Source organism: Quercus suber, unplaced genomic scaffold, assembly GCF_002906115.3.
Source record: "Quercus suber isolate HL8 unplaced genomic scaffold, Cork oak 2.0 scaffold_212, whole genome shotgun sequence".
In the NCBI taxonomy this organism is placed as follows: Eukaryota; Viridiplantae; Streptophyta; class Magnoliopsida; order Fagales; family Fagaceae; genus Quercus; species Quercus suber.
This window is the reverse complement of record NW_027069670.1, coordinates 1-20,721: the sequence shown is the minus strand read 5'-3', so window position 1 is coordinate 20,721 and position 20,721 is coordinate 1. Positions and strand designations below refer to the sequence as shown.

Genomic DNA, 20,721 nt, shown 5'->3' with positions numbered 1-20,721 from the left:
TTTGTAATTTTTTATTTTTTGACAGTTGGAATATTGTAATTGGCCTTTGAATAAAGACACTAGAACCCACTAAGTAGCACGTGGCATCTTGTAATTGGTTGCAAAATTTCTACTTCTATAGACCCACAAGAGAAGAAGTAGATGAAGAAAGGGAAGAAGAAGAAGATGTCCCCTATTAGATTAAAGATCCTCTATTCCTACCTCTCTAATTACATATCCTTTGAGAGTTTCTTAGCCCAAACACATACCTCACTGATTCTAAGTGTTGAGCTTTTTGGGAAGCATCAAGTTATGCCATTCTATGGTGGATGCAATTGGTGATAGTTAAAGGATCTAGAAAGCTACTAAAGATAAGGCTCATGTTGACACCCCATTTTGCAACCCATATTTAACCTCACATAGAGGGTAAAAGGGTAATTTTGCCTTGAAAATATGCATCTTGATTCTAGTTATTAGATCCTTAATCTCATTTCACTAGAATGATCTTGATGTTGTAACGATTAAATCGACTAGTCATAAGCCCTAATCGGACCACCATATTGAAAGTTATCATTAAATCAAATTTTAATGGCTAAGATGCACTATCACAAATTTAGTCCGACTATATGTGATTATGAACAATTGATTTTAATTGGTTATAAATGTAATCAATTTGAGATTAATGACGTCTCATAATTTGATTCGTTAAGACTACATTTTATGGTGAGATTGCATATACCTAATTAATTAGATAGTTAAACATTAATTATTCAATGAGTAATTTATACAATTATCTTTTAATTAGAGTAAATTTGAAACCAAGTAAGTCTGAAATGGGAGTGATTGAAGTCATTTAATGTTAATTGGGAGCTAATTTGGGACCTATTAATGTTAATTGTGCTGAAACCATTTTCTAACAAATGACCTTTGCTCATCATTTCATCAATGTCTCTCATAATATTTTGAATCTGTGAATGAGGTTAATTTTCTCAGAAACTAGACATCCGGGGCTTCAATTTGAGCATAAGAACAAGACAATTCCGATCAGAATTGAGTCAGATATGATTTTTCAAATTTGGCTCTACAAGTTGTTACAGCAGTTACAGGAAAACCTAATTTTGGCTTGCTCCCCACTCCCACCAATCTCTCCATTTAATGCACCAGATTTTCCCCAAGGCTAAAATGAGGTCTAGGTTCATAATCCTTGTCAACTCTCATTAAATAGCCTTCCATTCATATTCCCTTCACCACTACTATATAAACCCTTCCTCTCTTTCATTCCAAGGCACACCAAAACCCCTTCTCTTCCCTTCCCTTGAGTTCTAGTGAAGTTGAGTAATCTTGTCATATCTTGGTCTTCCTGAGACTCAAGGTATTGAGTGAGACTCAAGGTATTGAGTGAGACTCACTCTTCCTTTCCTAACTCTTATTTTCCTCCACCCTTAGGATCTCTACCAAGAGTCTCCTCTTCCACCGTATGGATCTTGCATGAAGGTATAATCCCTTTCTGCAACTTGTTTCTTGTGTAGCTATGATGAGAATTTAAGATTAAAGCATGATAATGATCATTTAAATTCCTTTGAATATGTTTGAATTTTCTTAGTTGTTCTAATATGTTCTTCACATGTTCTTGGTTGTTTATCACATGTTCATGCATAACACTAGTTTTAATCTTAAATTCACATCAAAAATATAAAAAACATGTTTGTTTCATAATTCTTTTAAATCCTTGAATCTAGGATATCACTAATCACACACATTCACTAGAATTTATTTTTCAATCCCAATGCAATGCTTAGTAAATGGAATTAGGGTTTATCACATACACACACATTAAATTCAACATGCAAATTGATTGACATATTGGATGATATGATATGAATGTTGGTCACCATAATCTAGAAGACCGGTTTCACCGAGCAAGGTGGGTGCCTAACACCTTCCCACCTTGTAACATAGCCTCCGAATTTAGATCAAGGGTTAGTAGATCAAATGCTTATCCATGTAATTTTCAATTTTTAGATTGTAACTAGGAAACAAAGTCATGTACTTTATCTTAGATTGTATCTAGGACCAAAGCCATGTAATTTCCTATGTTCAACGTAAATTCAATTTCAAATTAATAAAATGATGAATTTTTCAATTTTGGTTTTTTTATTTTGTCCCAATAATTAAATAAGTGGCGACTCCATTGTAAAACCCTTAATCTAAAGGGGAAAATATAATTAGTCGAACCTTCATTTTGAGAGGCAATAACACAACTCCACCCATTCACGTGGGTTTGGCCCAACATTCATTAAAACGGGTCGGGGGCACGGTCTCTCACAGCTCGGTGAAGCCTGTTGGTAGCAGGGACTTAGAAAGTCTAAGTACAAAGGGTAGTATAGGGTTGGTGGGTCTATATTGTAATCTTTTTACTCCAACTTATTCACTAGTGGATTGATTTGACTTGGAGGGTCGTAGAGAGGTTTTTACATCGAGCACTTTGGTTTTCCTCTTCAATAACACATCACCGTGTTATCTTGTGTTTGCATCTCTCTTCCCTTACTCCTTGTACTTTACATTTAATTATTAATTATGTATGCTCATGCACTAGGTAGTAGTCTGGTTAATTGCGCTTTGTTTACTCTTATTCTGCACTTAGTTGAGTAGATTAAAAGCAATAAAGCTGTAATTTTAAAATTGAAGGTCTAAATAAGCTACAGTAGTTTTACTATTAAGCATTTATTGAATATAAATTGCAAAAATTCAACTATAATTTTGAATTTATATTGTTCTATTTAATGATTGATGATTTATTATAATTGTGTGTATGCAACACTTGATTTTCTTGAACTTTAAAGGTTTAAGTGTTTGGTTATTTAATATTATGATTTGAGGAAGTTGCTGAATTTAAATAATAAGTAAAATTGTTTCTCAGGGGAAAAAAAAAAAGTTAAGTAAAATGAGTTGTATGAGATTATTTTTTGATTGTTAAATAATTGGAGTTATAAATTTTACCTAAAATGAGGAAATTTCATGGAATATCTAGTTTATTATCTAATTTAATTAACAAATTCAGTATTAACACTCCTTATATTTAGTGTGAAAATTCCTTAGGGTTAAGATTTATTTTTTGAACTTTAAAGGTTTAAATGTTTGGTTAATGAAAATAAAGCAAAATCTATTGGAGAGAGAAAATTCTCTCCATATAGTGCTTACAATCTATGATTTTGCCTACGTCATTTGGAATGGCACCACAACTAGCCTCAGGGCTGTCGAGGGAGGAGGAAATGGAGCTCACAAGGAGTAATAAGAAAGTAAAGGATGTAAGGCATGCTAGTTTCATGGAGGAACAAAGGTCGAGCTCAGGATCCTTGGAGGCAAGCAAGGCTTTCAACTTCTGTACACCACCATTATCCTTTAAGGATAAGCTGGTGGGCAAAATCCCTAGAGCTTATACCCAGGCTTTCAACTTTATGGAAAGTATGGATGATGATGTGGAATCAAAGGATGAAGTAGAACCTCTCAGGCAAGGTCTAGCGGAAGTAAAGTTCACAAAGGAGTTTAAGCAACAAATCAAAAACCCTTGGTCGAAAGCTCTCATTGTCAAAGTCTATGGTAGAACAATGGGCTTCAACTTCCTACACTCAAAAATCCATTCTCTATGGAAACTGGCAAGTTGTCTAGACTGTGTACCATTAGGTCACAATTTTTTTTCTCATCCAATTCTCTTTAAAGGAAGATTTTGAAGCTATGCTGAGGAAAGGACCTTGGTTCATGGGGGAGAATTTCTTATCTATTAGGCCGTGGGAGCCTAACTTCAAACCTTTTATTACCAATGTATCATCCATCGTGGTATGGGTGAGACTTTATGAACTCCCCATTGAATATTACAATGCCGAAGCACTACACCAAATAGGTTAAGGCCATAGGTAATGTCTTAAGAGTGGATACCCAAATGGCAACTGAAACAATGGGTAGGTTTGCATGGCTATGTGTCCAAATAGACATCAAGAAGCCGCTTACCATGGCGATCTAGATTGGTAGGCTGGAACAACTTGTGAGTTATGAAGGAATTCATAAACTCTACTTTTCTTGTGGTCGTATTGGTCACCGGCAGGAATATTGTCTGTAATGAACTGAAGGAAGTATGAACTAGACACTCATGCATCTCTCATGAAGCTGGGAGCTCTGACCAGGTAAGAGGGACCATTTTGGATACACATGAGGATGCATACGGTCCGTGGGTGGGTGGTTACGCGTAGGAAGCAAGGGACAAAAATTCGCAGAGGTAGTGGAGGTGAGTCTGATAGGACGCATGACAACAAATTGCAGGATCGTGAGGATGTTGGGAATGAGACAAGATCGGAGACTAATATGGGTAAAACTGCTCCTTTTATTGACAGCTCAAGAGAGGGGAAGAGGAAATTATCACCTTTGAGAGTTCCAACGGGCCTCCAACTCTCTGAAGTGGTGCAAAATATCAAGAAAGGAAGCACTTCTCTGGATTTGAGTGTTGCTGGCCCAGGCCTAAAAACAAAAGCCCAAACATACCCAATTACAAAACAAGGCCCGTTGAAGACTAAGGTCAATCCAATTAGTAAGGGCAATAACGTAATTGGACGTAATAGGGTTTTCAAAGCTTCATTTAAGACAACATTTGATGAGGCCGCTCGTTCCTCATCATCGAAAATCCAATTTCCTATCACCCATGAAGATGACAAACTAGAACAAAGAGCTCCTGTGGAGTTTCAGCTCACAACCGGGCCCTGGCCAGAGGTGGGCTATAAATTTGGAGGGCATGGTGGTGAAGATACCAGAAGTGGTAAGGGCAGAAATTGCGTGGAAGTTTGTTTCTCCATTGACGATGACGAGTGCCAAAGAAGACACGATGTCAACGATTGGACCCAGCATGGCAAGAAGCTCTCAATCCATGGTGGCACTTTGTCGTCAATGTCCCAGCCTCAATGGAAAAGCGAAGAATGAGGTGGGTGAAATTGCCACAGATATCACTAGCGCCTCTTCTATGCAAGGTGGACTCGAGCGAAGATTTATTGGAGAAGTGTATGCTGGTGGACAGACTGATTGCATCATTCATCATAGGGAACAAACCCATAATAAAGCTGTTTCAAGTGCTCAAACCCACGGAAGAATTCAATCTCCATGTAATGGTGTAGGAAATGGAGATAGGATTTTTGCAACACAATCTGACTCTAATTCCGGGGAAAGTTCAGACAACGGAGATGATGAGAAAGATAGGATGGAACTTAAGAGAGGAGGCGAAGTCACTAACTTTAGTTTATGAGTGTCCCACCCCTTACCACTCATTAATCATGAATATTATCATCTGGAACTGTAGAGATGTTTTGAAGCCCTCTTTCCAAAAGCATGTTAGGGATTTGGTGCGCAATCATGATCTAGCGATTCTCATAGTTATGGAGACTAGGATTGGTGGAGACAGGGCGGCGGAGATTATTGAGAAGATTACTTTTGATGGAGCGATCCATACTGACACAAATGGATACGCTGGTGGCCTTTGGGTGCTATGGAATTCTGATAAGATGGAGGTAGCCCCACTCACCAAAACAAAGCAAGAAATTCATGTATCCATTAAGGTATGTAACTCTACCTCCTCATGGCTTCTCTCAGCTGTTTATGCTAGTTCTAGGAGTGCTGAAAGGCACATATTATGGAATAACCTGTCACAAGTTGCAGACATGCACAATTTATCTTGGATTATGGCGGGTGACTTTAATGAAATGAGGATAAGTTTAGAGGCAAACTTGTGAGTATTAATAGATCCCTTCTTTTAAAAGAATGTTTGGATAAATGCAACATGGTGGATTAGGGCTTTTCGGGTCCAAGATACACATGGATCAACCAAAGAGATATTCAGGGGCTTATACAAGAGAGAATTGATAAATTGTTTGTTAATTCCAGCTGATGCCTACTCTATCTAGATGCGAGAGTAACCCATCTTACTAGATGTCACTCAGATCATTGCCCGATCCTCTTGGAGATGCAGCCTAAAGTTTAGTCTTGTTGAGTTAAGCTCTTCAAATTTCAAAAGTGTTGGCTCTCTGATCCGACCTTTGCTAGGTTAGTAGCAAATGTTTGGAATCAAGCCCTTCTACTTAAAAGTGTAATTGAGAAATTTCAAAAGGATGCTTCGCTGTGGAATAAGAATCATTTTGGTAACATTTTTATAAAGAAAAAGATAATTATGGCCCTACTTAATGGAATTCAACATGAAAAATCCATCAGACCTTCGGCCTTTCTTATTAACCTTGAAAATGAGCTTCTTTGGGAGCTGGATGTGATCATGGGGCAAGAAAAGTATCTTTGGATGTTAAAGTCTCAGGTTAATTGGATGCTACCGGGAGATCGGAACACAACGTTCTATCATGTGTCAACCCTGGTCAAAAGAAAAAGAAACCAAATCCTAGCAATTAAAAACTCTGTTGGGGAATGGATCCAAGAGGAGAAGGAAATTGCAAACTTTATCAGGAATGGTTTTGGGGATATTTATACTTCTTCACTGATAGCTTCGTCAAGAGCAATGCTAGCGATTTCTCAATGGCAAGGCTGGCTTAATGAAGAGGAAAAAGAGAGCATTGGAGGGCAAGTGACTGTGGAGGAGATCAGATCAGCCCTTTGGTCACTAAAAGCCTATAAGGCACCGGGTCCAGATGGGCTGCATGCAGGGTTCTTCCAAAGTTTTTGGCCAATGGTGGGTGACTCGATAGTTAGGGAAGTTAAAAGAATTTTCATGGAGAAGAAAGTCCTAGAGTATCTAAATCAGACCCACATCGCTCTTATTCCAAAAATTCAAAGTCCTGAGACTATTGGGAATTATCGGCCTATTAGCTTGTGTAACACAATTTATAAGGTGGTTACAAAAATAATAGTAGCAAGACTTAGACCATATTTGGAGAAACTTATTTCACATCTTCAGATGGCTTTTGTGCCAAGGCATAAGGGCATTGACAACGCTATCATAGTGCAAGAGCTTATTCATTCCATCAGTAAAAAGAAGGGTAAGGTGAGCTATATAGCCATCAAGATAGATTTGGAAAAAGCCTATGATAAGCTTGAGTGGGCTTTCATCAGAAATATGCTGCTGAGAATAAATCTTCCTGGAAATCTCATAGACCTTATCAAGAGTTGTGTTACCTTAGTTTCCACATCTATTCTCTTAAATGGTGCACCTCTAGAGCCAATTCTTCCATCTAGGGGAATTAGACAAGGGGACCCCTTTCTCCCTATCTCTTTATACTTTCTATTGAGTACCTTGGTCAGCTCATAGAAGAGAAATGCAACAACAATCTATGAAATCCAGTTAAAGCGTCTCAAAGTGGGCCAGTGTTCTCTCACTTAATGTTTGTTGATGATCTAGTACTTTTTGCAAAGGCTGATCACTTGAATTGCTCCACCATTAAAGAGGTTCTTGATGAATTTTGTGAAGTTTCAGGCCAAACATTAAGTGAAGTGAAGTCCAAAGTTTATTTTTCCCCGAATATGGATGAAGGCACGAGGGAGGAGCTTAGTGATATGCTCGAGTTTGCTTCTACTCAAGGGTTAGGGAAGTACCTTGGTATACCTATTAAGCAACCTGGCTCTTCCACACAAGACTTTAACTTCATCCTAGATAGAGTAAAGCAAAAGCTTGCAGGCTGGAAGGCTAATTTACTATCCCTAGCAGGCAGGACTATTCTTATTCAGGCTTGTTCATCAACCATTCCATCATACATGATGCAATGCTCTGACCTTCGTATGAGAATTCTTGAGGGAATGGATCGGGTCAATAGGAATTTTCTATGGGGTACCTCAGAGTCATCTAGGAAGGTTCACTAGGTGGGTTGGCAAAAGGTAACAAATCCCAAAAAGGAAAGAGGATTGGGTTTACAAGCAGCTAAGGGCAGAAACACAGCCCTTCTAGCGAAGTTAAATTGGCACTTTCATATAGAAAAAGACTCCATTTTGGCACATGTTAAAATCCAAGAATTGCTCAAGCCGAAGGTTAGCTTCGAGAAATCAAAACAAGCTCCCATGCTCCCAAACGTGGTCTGCTATGAAAAAAGGCAGAGAAGTTTTCAACAGAGCTGTTAAATGAACAGTTGGAAAGAGTAGCAATCTTAGCTTCTGGTATGATCATTGGGCGAATCATGGAGTTTTGCAAAGTTTGGTGATAGGTCCTCTTTCACAGGAAGATTTGAACATGAAGATTCGAGATATCTTCAAGGATAATATGTGGGATTGGAGTTGTCTAGATTTTGATTTACCCCAAAATGTGAAGCTCATTATTCAAGCTACCCCTTTGGCCTTGGCAACAGTAGGAAAAGATAGACTGGCATGGTTAGAATCTCCCCAAGGAAATTTTGATTTAAAAAGTGCGTATAAGATGGCTATGGGGGATGACCCAACACTTAGCTTTTCGGTCAACTAGATTTGGAAGTTGGATATTCTGCCAAGAATTCAAACTTTTGTTTGGATGTGTGCCCATAATAGCATTGGTGTTCGGGATTGTCTTTGAAGAAGGAGGCTGATGGAGGATGCAAAATGTCCTCTATGCAACAGGGGGGCTGAGTCGATCCTACATGCTTTACGAGATTGTGAAAAGATCAAACCGATTTGGAATCACCTTGGAATATTATGGACAAATCCTTGCTTCTGGTTTGGGAATCTTCATGAATGGTTGGAGCGTAATAGGCAAGCAACAAATACACACAACGCTAGCAAGCCTCCTTGGAGTGTGATCTTCCTTTTTGCGATATGGACCACATGGAAAAGTCGAAACAATTTTGTATTTAAGGGGAAAAGTCCTAACCCAACTCTAGCAAGGGATATAAAGAAACAAGCAGTTGAGTATTTCTTTTATGCCTACTCGCCGAAGAGTGCTGCTCGCTTAACTATAAGGCCTATCAAATGGGAAAAACCACAAAATGGATGGATAAAAATGAATACTGATGGGTCTGCCATAGAGAACCCGAGGGTAGCTGGTTGTGGTGGAGTATTAAGGGATGAGCAGGGTCGTTGGATCAAGGGATTCACCAGGAAAATAGGGATTACGAATAGCTTTGTTGCTGAGATGTGGGGTCTAAGGGATGGACTCCTCATTTGCTGTAGATGCAATTTTAATTGTGTTGAGATTGAACTAGATGCTAAGGCTATAATCGTTATGCTGCTCAACTCTAATTATGTAAATAATATAGTCTAGCTTGGATGATTGCAGGCAATTGATATCAAACTTCTCACAATTTCGGATTAGGCACTACTACCGTGAAGTGAATCAATGTGTAGATAAGCTAGCTAGAATGGATCAAGTCACAATTTCGATTTTACTATTTTTGACAATCCACCTATGGATGTACTTGCTGTTTATGAGAATGACCTCAATGGGGTGTATGGAAACAAGCTTTGCCCTGAGACTGATTTGTTGTTTTAGTTTTAATGAAATCTTTTCTTTACCAAAAAAAAAATGTTTGGTTAACTAATATTATGATTTTGAGGAGGTTGCTGAATTTAAAGGTTTAAATGTTAAGTCAAATGAGTTGTATGAGATGAATTTTTTTATTGTTAAATATTGGAGTTATAAATTTACTTAAAATGATGATATATCATGGAACATTTAGTTTATTATCTAATAAAATTAACAAATTCAATATTCACACTCCTTATATTTAGTGTAAACATTACTTAGGATTTAAATTTATACATGTTTTTGAATGGATGAATACTTTATGAAATAGAAATTAACCACCAACAACAGCATTATTAACTCTTATGTCAAGCCGGGGAGGTGGGGTCATTTAAAACAATAAAGGTCAATGGCTAAAAGGCTTCTCTATCAATATAGGTATTGGCGTTTTGCCATAAATAATTTAGCTGAATTGTCAATTGTGTGCTGCTAAGGTATGAATTAAATCTTAAATGGCAATCAGATAGTGCTTAATTAGTTAACGACTAATTATGTTTTTTGTACCGGATATTGCTATTTTGATATTTGATTGAAGGACCTTGATAAATGGGGACTAGAACGTCCACCTCAGACAAATTTTTTTGTGATGTTAACATGCAGACGTTATGGTAAAAAGAGGCCTCGACCAAGAGAGCAAGGTTGAAGAATATGAGACTTGTCCCGTTTTGTCTAGGGCCTTGTATACTTGGGCACAGCACGAGCGTGCTCTACAGGTATATATCTAAATAAAACTTCCCTTCTGTGAGGGGTGGGGGGTATTTGAAAAATGCTCCCCCCTCCCTTTCTTTATTTTTTTTTTATTTAAATTACTGCTTATTTTGCAAAGTCGGCTGGCTCTATACATGCTCCAGGTTCAACTTCAAATGCTCTAGACATGGCCCGAATTCACTCTAACAAAACCCATACACTTAATTCTAATGGAGATCAAAGCCTATCCACATCAAAACTATAATTCTAGATTACTTTTACGAACTTGTCATCCTACAGTTCTTCCTAGTTGGGCAAAGTGTTTCAGTCAGTCCACCCCCACCCAACTCACACACACAAGAATATCATGCCCCAAAATTATTAGTTAATTACTGTTTTCATGGCTTCCTTAAAATAGGGACGCAACACATATACCACACCATTTTACTAATTGATAGAAAAATGCAGTAATTATGTTGTGATCTTTGTCAGTCAAACAGCTAAAGTGAGGGAAAAGCACCCGCCCTTTGGGGAGGGGCGGGGTGGAGGGTTTGGTTTGTGGATATTTCTTTGAAAGAATCAACTCTTTAATAACATTAAGCTTTCTTCAGAACTTCGACACAAAGAACAGCCTCTAAATCTGTTATAAGCAAAGATTATATGAATAGTTCTCATCATCCGGTTCTAACACTCATTGGTAGCAAGAAAACCGAAAGTCAACCTTATTCTGACATCTGCTCCTTTAAAGACTGCCACTTTATTCAACTGAAAACTCAAACAGCATTGTGTGTTGATACTTCTCACCAGGTTGAACAACAATAGAAGGGAAGTTTGGTTGGTTTATGGCATTTGGGAATCCCTGAGTCTCCAAACATAGCCCGGCATGCTTTCCATAAACGGCACCTCCTTTACCAACAACCCCATTCACATAGTTCCCAGTGTAAAACTGCATCCCAGGGGCATTGCACCACAAGCTAAGGATCCTACAGCTTGATGGGTCCTTCACTTTTGCAGCATGTTTCAAAACCCGCTTTTTCCTCCCCACAGTTTAGAACATAGTTGTGGTCATACCCTACACCAACCTCATGGATTGACTCACCTATCCTCTTCTCAGCAGTGAAATCAAAGGGGGTACCCTTAACTGGCATGATTTCACCAGTTGGGATTGTGTTCTGATCCACAGGAGTAACATGGTTTGCCCTAATCTGAATTGAATGGTCAAGAATGTTTCCAGAGTTGTGGCCAGCTAAATTCCAATATGTATGCTGAGCTAAGCTGATTGCAGTTGGCTTGTTTGGCACAGCTTCCATGTCAATCTCATTGTTGTGCTTGAAGTAAGCATGTAAGTCGCAGTCACAGAGACATCACCCGGGTAACCTAGTGACAGGAGAAACAGATATGAACAGCAAATAGGAGAGAGAGAATAAGAGACATTGAGCAAGAGCAAGAGAGACAAATTACCTTCCTCCCCATCAGAACTGTGATATTTGAAAGTGATGGATGGATTCTCGCCCTTCGTAATATTAGTTGCCTCCCAAACCTTCTTATCAAATCCCTTGTGCCCACCTAAAGAAAGGGGGGAAAGTTAGTGAGAGAGAGGGAGAAGGAGAGAGAGTATGATTCATACTACAATGAATATAGAACTTGTCAATTTTCAGTTACCTTAAAAGCAGAATTCTAAGCAAAAATTAAGCTCACAAAATAAAACGAAGGTTTTTTTTTTTTTTTGGAGTTTCCAAAAGACTTTTCTATAATTGGAGTATAATCTTGATCTGAAGATTCTGAACTATGGGGAATACAGATCAATCCTACAAGCATAAAGTTCTGGTTTAGTTCTTGCAGGTACGTACTAAGCATGTTTTTGAAATTCATTGAGGGTGTAGTGACTCAGAATTAACTTTGTGAGTAATACTTGACTGATTTTTTGTACAGCATTGAGTGAGAAGCTTTATATTATCAGAGAAGGTTGCGGGGCTGGAAGGTACTTCTGACTCATATTGGTCAATATTTGTCTCCATACATTAAATTTTCATTCATCTAATAATAAGTCCGTGGACACATGCTTCCTTATATATGCTAATAAAAAAAGGTAATTTGCCTATTCATTTTCATGAGGCACGGTAATCTGGTTATGCTGGGGACGTCAATTTTTATTACGAACTTTTTTTTTGGTTCTGAAGCAGTGTAAAGATGGTTAATCAATTGCATGCTGGAGTTCATATAGCCTCAGGAGCTGAAGCAATGGCATTTGGAGCTCGACTGGGAATTAATGCAAGAATGTTGTTTGATGTCATCACAAAAAGTGGGGGGACATCCTGGTATGCAACTCTGTATTGTTCTAGTTAAGACTGCTGAAATCTTAGTTTCAACCTTGGTCTCATTTGATGTAATCTTCTGTGTTTGCTTAAGTGTGAGCACTGTTTGCTAATGAGTATCTAACAGTCTTGTGAGAGAAATTTCCTTTGGAGGATATGATGGTCTTAGTATGATTTTATTCACTGGTTGGGCTCTCCACTTACAAGCAGTTTTTTAATATGACACTGGAGACTGATTTGTTGTTCTTGGACTCCACAAGCTTCACTTGTTTGGTTATAACTGTCTTTGGTCTGTTCAGATGGTTGGAGAATATTAGTCATATTGGATTGTAAAAGGAAAAGAAATGGAGTCTGAGATTTTATAATCGTATTATAATAGCGCAAGGTAGGTAACTTTGTTTAGAACGGCTTTCTATCATTTCTTATTTCAAGAATAAACCCTCTTAGAGCATTCACATACGTTCGACTATAATTTTCCGTTTATTTTACACTAAAAACCTTTTTTTTTTTTTTTTACATACCCACTTCATTAGTGAGAGAGAGGGAGAAGGAGAGAGAGTATGATTCATACTACAATGAATATAGAACTTGTCAATTTTCAGTTACCTTAAAAGCAGAATTCTAAGCAAAAATTAAGCTCACAAAATAAAACGAAGGTTTTTTTTTTTTTTTGGAGTTTCCAAAAGACTTTTCTATAATTGGAGTATAATCTTGATCTGAAGATTCTGAACTATGGGGAATACAGATCAATCCTACAAGCATAAAGTTCTGGTTTAGTTCTTGCAGGTACGTACTAAGCATGTTTTTGAAATTCATTGAGGGTGTAGTGACTCAGAATTAACTTTGTGAGTAATACTTGACTGATTTTTTGTACAGCATTGAGTGAGAAGCTTTATATTATCAGAGAAGGTTGCGGGGCTGGAAGGTACTTCTGACTCATATTGGTCAATATTTGTCTCCATACATTAAATTTTCATTCATCTAATAATAAGTCCGTGGACACATGCTTCCTTATATATGCTAATAAAAAAAGGTAATTTGCCTATTCATTTTCATGAGGCACGGTAATCTGGTTATGCTGGGGACGTCAATTTTTATTACGAACTTTTTTTTTGGTTCTGAAGCAGTGTAAAGATGGTTAATCAATTGCATGCTGGAGTTCATATAGCCTCAGGAGCTGAAGCAATGGCATTTGGAGCTCGACTGGGAATTAATGCAAGAATGTTGTTTGATGTCATCACAAAAAGTGGGGGGACATCCTGGTATGCAACTCTGTATTGTTCTAGTTAAGACTGCTGAAATCTTAGTTTCAACCTTGGTCTCATTTGATGTAATCTTCTGTGTTTGCTTAAGTGTGAGCACTGTTTGCTAATGAGTATCTAACAGTCTTGTGAGAGAAATTTCCTTTGGAGGATATGATGGTCTTAGTATGATTTTATTCACTGGTTGGGCTCTCCACTTACAAGCAGTTTTTTAATATGACACTGGAGACTGATTTGTTGTTCTTGGACTCCACAAGCTTCACTTGTTTGGTTATAACTGTCTTTGGTCTGTTCAGATGGTTGGAGAATATTAGTCATATTGGATTGTAAAAGGAAAAGAAATGGAGTCTGAGATTTTATAATCGTATTATAATAGCGCAAGGTAGGTAACTTTGTTTAGAACGGCTTTCTATCATTTCTTATTTCAAGAATAAACCCTCTTAGAGCATTCACATACGTTCGACTATAATTTTCCGTTTATTTTACACTAAAAACCTTTTTTTTTTTTTTTTACATACCCACTTCTCAAAATACTCTACATCAGATCATCTATTTTACAATCAATTTTATTTAAATAATCAATTTTCTCAATTTTTTTTATTATTTATCTCAACTACCCCCTTTACATACGCGCTTTCTCTCTCTCTCTCTCTCTCTCTACCCATTTTTTCTGATTTGTTACTCTCTCTCTATACCCATTTTTGAACACACCCTCTTGGTTAGATCTCCCTAGCTCTGATCAGGCAATACCCATCTCAGTCAAATCTCCCTAGCTCCGATCAGGCAAGATCCAGGAGCTCCAATCAAGCAAGACCCACGAGCTTCGATCAAACTCAATCAAGCACCGATCAAGCAAGACTCACAAGCACCGATCAAGTAAGACCCACAAGCACCGATCGTTCTAGTCAAGCACCGATTTGTCTCTTTGTTGGTTTGTCCGTGTGGGTTTGTTTGTGTATCTCTGTATTGATTTGTCTGTGTGGATGTGTTTGTGTGTGGGTGTGTTTATGTGCATCCGAGGAAAAAGAAGATGAGGAGAGAAGTTACTGAGTTTGTTGTGCACGAAGAAAAGAGAGATAAAAAAAGGTGCGAACATGAAATTAATAAAATAATAAATTGACGAGCTGCAGTAACCATGTAAATATAGACGGTTACTATAGCTAGTGGATAAATATACAATATTATACAAGATTTTGAAAGCACTGATGTTGAGCAATTTTGAAACAAAATGTGTAAAAGTGATGTCTTTTTCTATTATACAAGATTTTGAGTGGATGCTCTTAGTCCTTATAATCATAGTTTTAAAAATCAGACTGATCGGTTCAATCGGTTTAATTATTCAGAAAAACTGAAAATTAGCCTGGAAAAATCGTTAACTGCTGGTTTAACCGTGAAACACAAAACCGGTCGGTTAAACCGGTTTTGCATATATTTGAAGAGGGGCTAAACAGTGAATTTTTCTACAGAAAATGCTACATTTTTCTTATATCTGAAACTGTAGGAGCACAGCCACAACTACGATAGGCAAGGAGAAAGAGAGAGAGAGAAGGATCAAATCATTAAAAATTGCATGTTCTTCTATTTCTTAGGACAGTCCTCTCTATCTCCGCCACTCTTCAAAATGCAAAGAGAGAAGTTGGAACTTTAAATTGAATTGTTTTTGTCAGAAGTAAATAAAATAAAACAAGGGGAGTAGAGGACTTTTTTTTTTTGGGATTGGGGAGTAGAGGACTTAATGGTAGTAGTTTTTGTATCATTAATGTTGTATTCTTTTGAGAGGTAGATGAGTGGTGGATAATTAATGTGGTATAATTTTAAGAGGGTAGGTGACTAAGGTGAGCAGTGGGAAGTCGGAAATCGTGAGTGAGACAGCTGCTGAATTTACCCTTTTTTTTTTTTACATATATATATATATATATATATATAATATTATTACACTTGAAATTTACCCTTTTTTTTTTTTACATATATATATATATATATATATATAATATTATTACACTTGAATTTATATTAATGGTGCAGGGTGAAATATTAGAAAAAAAGTTACGATTATAATTTTTTACATAATTTGCTCATGTGGTAAGATGCAAATAGTAGAGTAAAAATGGTGAGTCCATAACTCTACTATTCACAACTTGCCTCATAAATAAATTGTGGCAAGATTTGTGGTTCAAACATTATCGAGAATACTATTTTTTTCAAAATAAATATAAAATAATATCTATATTTTAAATTGTAACTTTATAAGTCACTAGTATCTAATTGTATACCATTTATTTTACAGTATAAAAGTATCTATAAAAAAAAAATTAAAACCATATTAAATTTTATTTGAGGGGAGTCCAATTAAATCTATAATTTTCAATTATATTGTAAAGGATCATAGGGGGATAATTGTTATAAAATAAATCATTTTTGTAATGTTTATTTATTGTTTATACTTATTTAGTATAAGGCATGAATAGTTAAAAACTCTTTTAAATATTTGATATATATATATATATATATCAAATATGATAAGTTATTAATATTTTAAATTTATTTAATTTTATTAATTAAATTATTTATGACGTCACCGGTTGAACCTTCGGTTTGACCTTGGTCAGACCAGATAACTGAGAACCAATCCTCTTTTCAGTTCTTTGACCGGTTCAATTTTTAAAACCATGCTTATAATCATTAAGATTTAGAAACAATATGCTATATTTGGCACTCTTCATATACCCTACATATAATTGTATCTCAAGTTAAATGGACTTCTTTATATTTATTTTTGTTGTCTTACTGTGTCCATCATTATTTTAAAAAATAGTCATTATAAGAAAGAAAATCGTTATAATAAGAATAAAGTTTGTTCACAAACTTGGTTGTAATTTAAGACTATAACTTCACTAAATATCTTTTTATTTAATGTGAATTTTGACAAATTTATTATTGAATTATATTATTTTCTTATATCCTCCATACTTGAAATTTTTTCAAGAGATCAAAGATAAATAGTTAAGTTATCAATCAATTTTTTAAATTACAAGTTTTTGTAATCTAAAATTATGCATTAAAAATAATTTTATAAATTATATAGTAAATATCATCAAATTAATACAAAATTTGACATGTGTGTTAAGTGTATAAAGAACGTGCAATCCAATTGTTAGATTTTCAACATATGTAGCAATGTTAATTTTGTTTTTTGTTTTTTAAAGAAAGTTGTAGTATAAGGCTACAACTTGTCCTTATAGTAACAAGACTTTCCACAGTTGATGTATGCATATAAATTTGTAAGCATTATGTAATTTGACTGCATGTATATATATGTTATAAATTTTCTGGTCTTTCTGGTCAAAATATTGTTAAATTTAGGAGTTTTGTTTTATATGGTTGTTATAGTATTGGATGAATGTGTAAGTTTTGAATAATGTAAGTGGTTTGAGCATGTGCAAAGTTCAAGTATTTTAATAGAAACCATTGTTATGAATACCATTCCATTTTGGCCAAAATGGCCAAAAAATCTCATACCATTATGCAAACGAAAATGGTAACACCCCAGTTCTACCTCGGAAAAAATTTTGGCTCATTCCAGTGAGTTTCGGCCGTTACGAGTTATTTCAATGAATACTGGCCAAAATGAAAGATTCGTCTGGAATGAGTTTTTTTCCATTAAACCCAAAATGACTTCTGACTGAAGAGGGGAAAAAAAAAAAAAAAAGAGTTAAAAACAAGTGCCTTACATGCCCCAAATGCTTAATTCAAATGTTGAATAGAGGGAGTTGCAGAGAACCTTTTGAGAGAGAAAAAAGAGTACAAAGAAGAAGATAGATAGAACAGAAGCAAAGTAAAAACTATTGAACGTTGGAAAAGTAAAACTAATATATGCCCTTTGTAAACATGAATTGTGGAGTAGTATATTTTTTCAAAAAGCAAATAGGAAGCGGTATAAGTTAGAAAGACATTGCATAGTTGCTTATTTACAAAAATACCATTTCTTTTTTAATAAAAAAATTTAATCTATGGATTAGTTTAATATTTTGAATATTTTAGATCAATAATAATAATATTTATTATTATTTTTCGATAATCACTCTTCTTATCTTATTACCATTATTATAGTGTACACACACACATATATATATATAATAATAATTATATACTATATAGGTTTGGAAGCTCGGCCCAAATGTTAGAAGGCTTTTCGTTGAGTAGCCCAATTCATTTGTGTAGGGGTAAGGAATATCCAACAATGGGAGGCCACAAAGATGGTGTTGCAACTTCTGATGGAAAGGACAAGGGGTCTTAGACTACTTCCCTTGTAGCCCTCCTCTTATCAAAGCGATTCAGTGAACATGACCTTTATTAGTGAAATTTGGGCAGGATTTCGTTCTCTCTGGGATTTGTTTTCTCCTTACCACTCTTGTGACTCTCTCCCCAATTTTTTCAGCCCTTCACCCTCTACCCATTAGTCTATATTTATAGACTTCCTTAGTGGGGTCATCATGATGAGAGGGTGGTTTCCCATGTTGATAGTCCTTCTGAGCTATATTCCTGACTGGATGGGACTCATTATTCATGACTAACATAACACTCTTGGAACTTGCACCAAGCCCCAATAATTGCTTGGTAGGCGAATTTTCTCAAGGCATTATCCCTCGGCCTCAGTATAGTAGAGTTGTTTGGCAAGGGTTGAGAGCTCAGGCTAAGCCCATCTAGGGAGTGGGCTAGGTGCTCAGTTAGTAAGTAGTGCGAGAGGAGCCCATTTAGGAACTGTGTCATGAGCTCGTTGCAAGCCGATAGTCGTGGATCATACAATAGGTAATTCCTAAACGGTATGCCAAAATAGACTGGTACCGAAATATTCTATTCCAATAAAAAAATCGAAATAGTATTCATAACATTGATAGAAACTAGCCTCATTAGGTTATCAAAAATGAAAGTAGCCATGTTAGGCCAAAATTTTCATTTTATTTTTTTAAATACTAAAATTTTATATTTTATCATAATTTGAGATTTATGTGTCCAATAAATTTTAAATAGTTGCCAATGATCGAAATAGATAGTAGTGCAGTAGTATGATGAGACATACAACCAGAAAACGAATTTCACCAAAATTCACACAAGAAAGAATGACTTTTTTAGAGAGTTTATTATAGTATACTAAGTCATTATTTATTATTATAGTATACTAAAGTCATTATTTATTATTATTATTAGAAGAATATACTAAGTCATTATTAAATGAAATTTTTAATTACTATTTGTATTAGGGGTTAAAAACATTATAGATCACTCCACAAGTATAAGTGCTTGTGGGGTGTGAGGTGTGAGGGCCGAGAATCAAGTTTCCAAGAGAGAGTTTCATACACATATACACTTAGATTAGGTTAGAGTAAAATTTCTATCTTGTAAATTAAAAAAAAAAAAAAAAACTATAGCTATAGATCCTAAAAATGCCACTATAGTAGCGTTTGCTATAGTGGCATTTGCAAATGCTACTATAGGTCCCTTATTTGAACTTTTTTCTAATGGTTTTTTTTTCTAGAACCTATAGTGGCGTTTGCAAACGTTGCTATAGACCCTTTATTTTAAATTTTTTTCGTTTAGTTCCGAACTTTTTAATTTTTTTTTTTGGACCCATAGTGGCGTTTCCAAACGCTGCTATAGGTCCCTTATTTTTTTTTTGTTTAGTTCTAAACTTTTTGTTAACGTTTTTTTTTTTTTTAATTTTGCTAGACCTATAGTTGCGTATCTAAAACGCTGCTATAGGTCCTAAATATATATGAGGATACTTTTTAAAATTTTTTCAATCGGCTTTTTTTTAAAGGACCTATAATGACGTTTAATGCTGCTATAGGTCCCCTCATTTTTTTAATTTTTTTTTCTTTTTCAGTTAGCTTTTTTTTAAGGATATATAGCAACATTATACAAATGCTACTATGGACTAGGATCTATAGTGGTGTTTTACAAACGCTGCTATAAGTCCAGTGTTTAAAAACGCCATTATAAAGTCCTCTGAACGCAGCATAGATATGCTTATAGTGGCGTTTTTTGCAAACGCCACTAAAAAAAAATGCTACTATAGGCAGCTTTTTTTGTATGGTAGGTCGGCTAATGGGCTATCAACCAAAGCTGACTTGGGCTTGTGCCTTGCAATTAAAGCCATATGCAACAAATGGGTTGGGTTTGAGCCAAAGCCTCAAAGGGTAAAAATGTAAAATAAATAGAAATAGGAATAAGGATAAAAGAAACAACATATGAAATCATCTATTCATCATCATAAAAAATAAAATAAAGTAAAAAGCTCCTACCTGGGAGGGTCAACCAGGTATGTATCATAGAATGAATCTTTTGTCTTTTGTGTTTATTTTATTTTATTTTAAAGATGGATTTATTTCTTAGTTAAGGGTAAAGGATTGATGGTTAAAGGATTGCAATTGCAAAATGGCTATGGCGGCTGCTACACAAAGAAGACAAATGAAGAAAATCAAGAAAAATACGTCCCCTATCATGAGAAAGTTGGCATACCATTGGATGACGAACTTCTTAGTGACAATGACGATGAGAATGATGATCTTCAGTGTTTTCCAAGTAAGGCCCCTAAGATGACCTGTGCTGAATTGGCTTTGCAGTGTCAACAGGTTGATGAGAGTGGGGTAAGCAATCAAATATAGTGAGTTTGAGTTTATGCATGATGATGCCCATGAATCTTGTCTCATTTTCCTTTGTCTTTCTGATTCGTTGGGCCTTGATGTTGGCAACTTCTCCCACTCTTTCGCATGTGGTAGAATTGAGCCGATAGGAATCAAGGGGTCCTTAATGATGATGATGAGAAACAACTTGGTGAATTTTCTATGGAAGCAATCCACAAGTACAACACTGATGAGGTCTTTTCATAATCAAACCCCCTTATTATTGTTGTTGTTGGCTTCTTTCTTTGTTGGTTTAACTCTTTTTCTTCTTTTTTGTTGCTATTGCGTCCTTGTAGAAGAAGAACTTTAAGTTCAAGGAGGTGGTGAAGGCAAAT

General features: G+C 35.9%; 1 pseudogene; it reads right to left on the bottom strand.

Annotated features, from left to right (window-relative positions):
* Window positions 1–10,760: 10,760 nt before the first annotated feature.
* LOC111986076 (uncharacterized) lies at window positions 10,761–11,723 on the bottom strand (annotated as a pseudogene).
* Window positions 11,724–20,721: the final 8,998 nt, after the last annotated feature.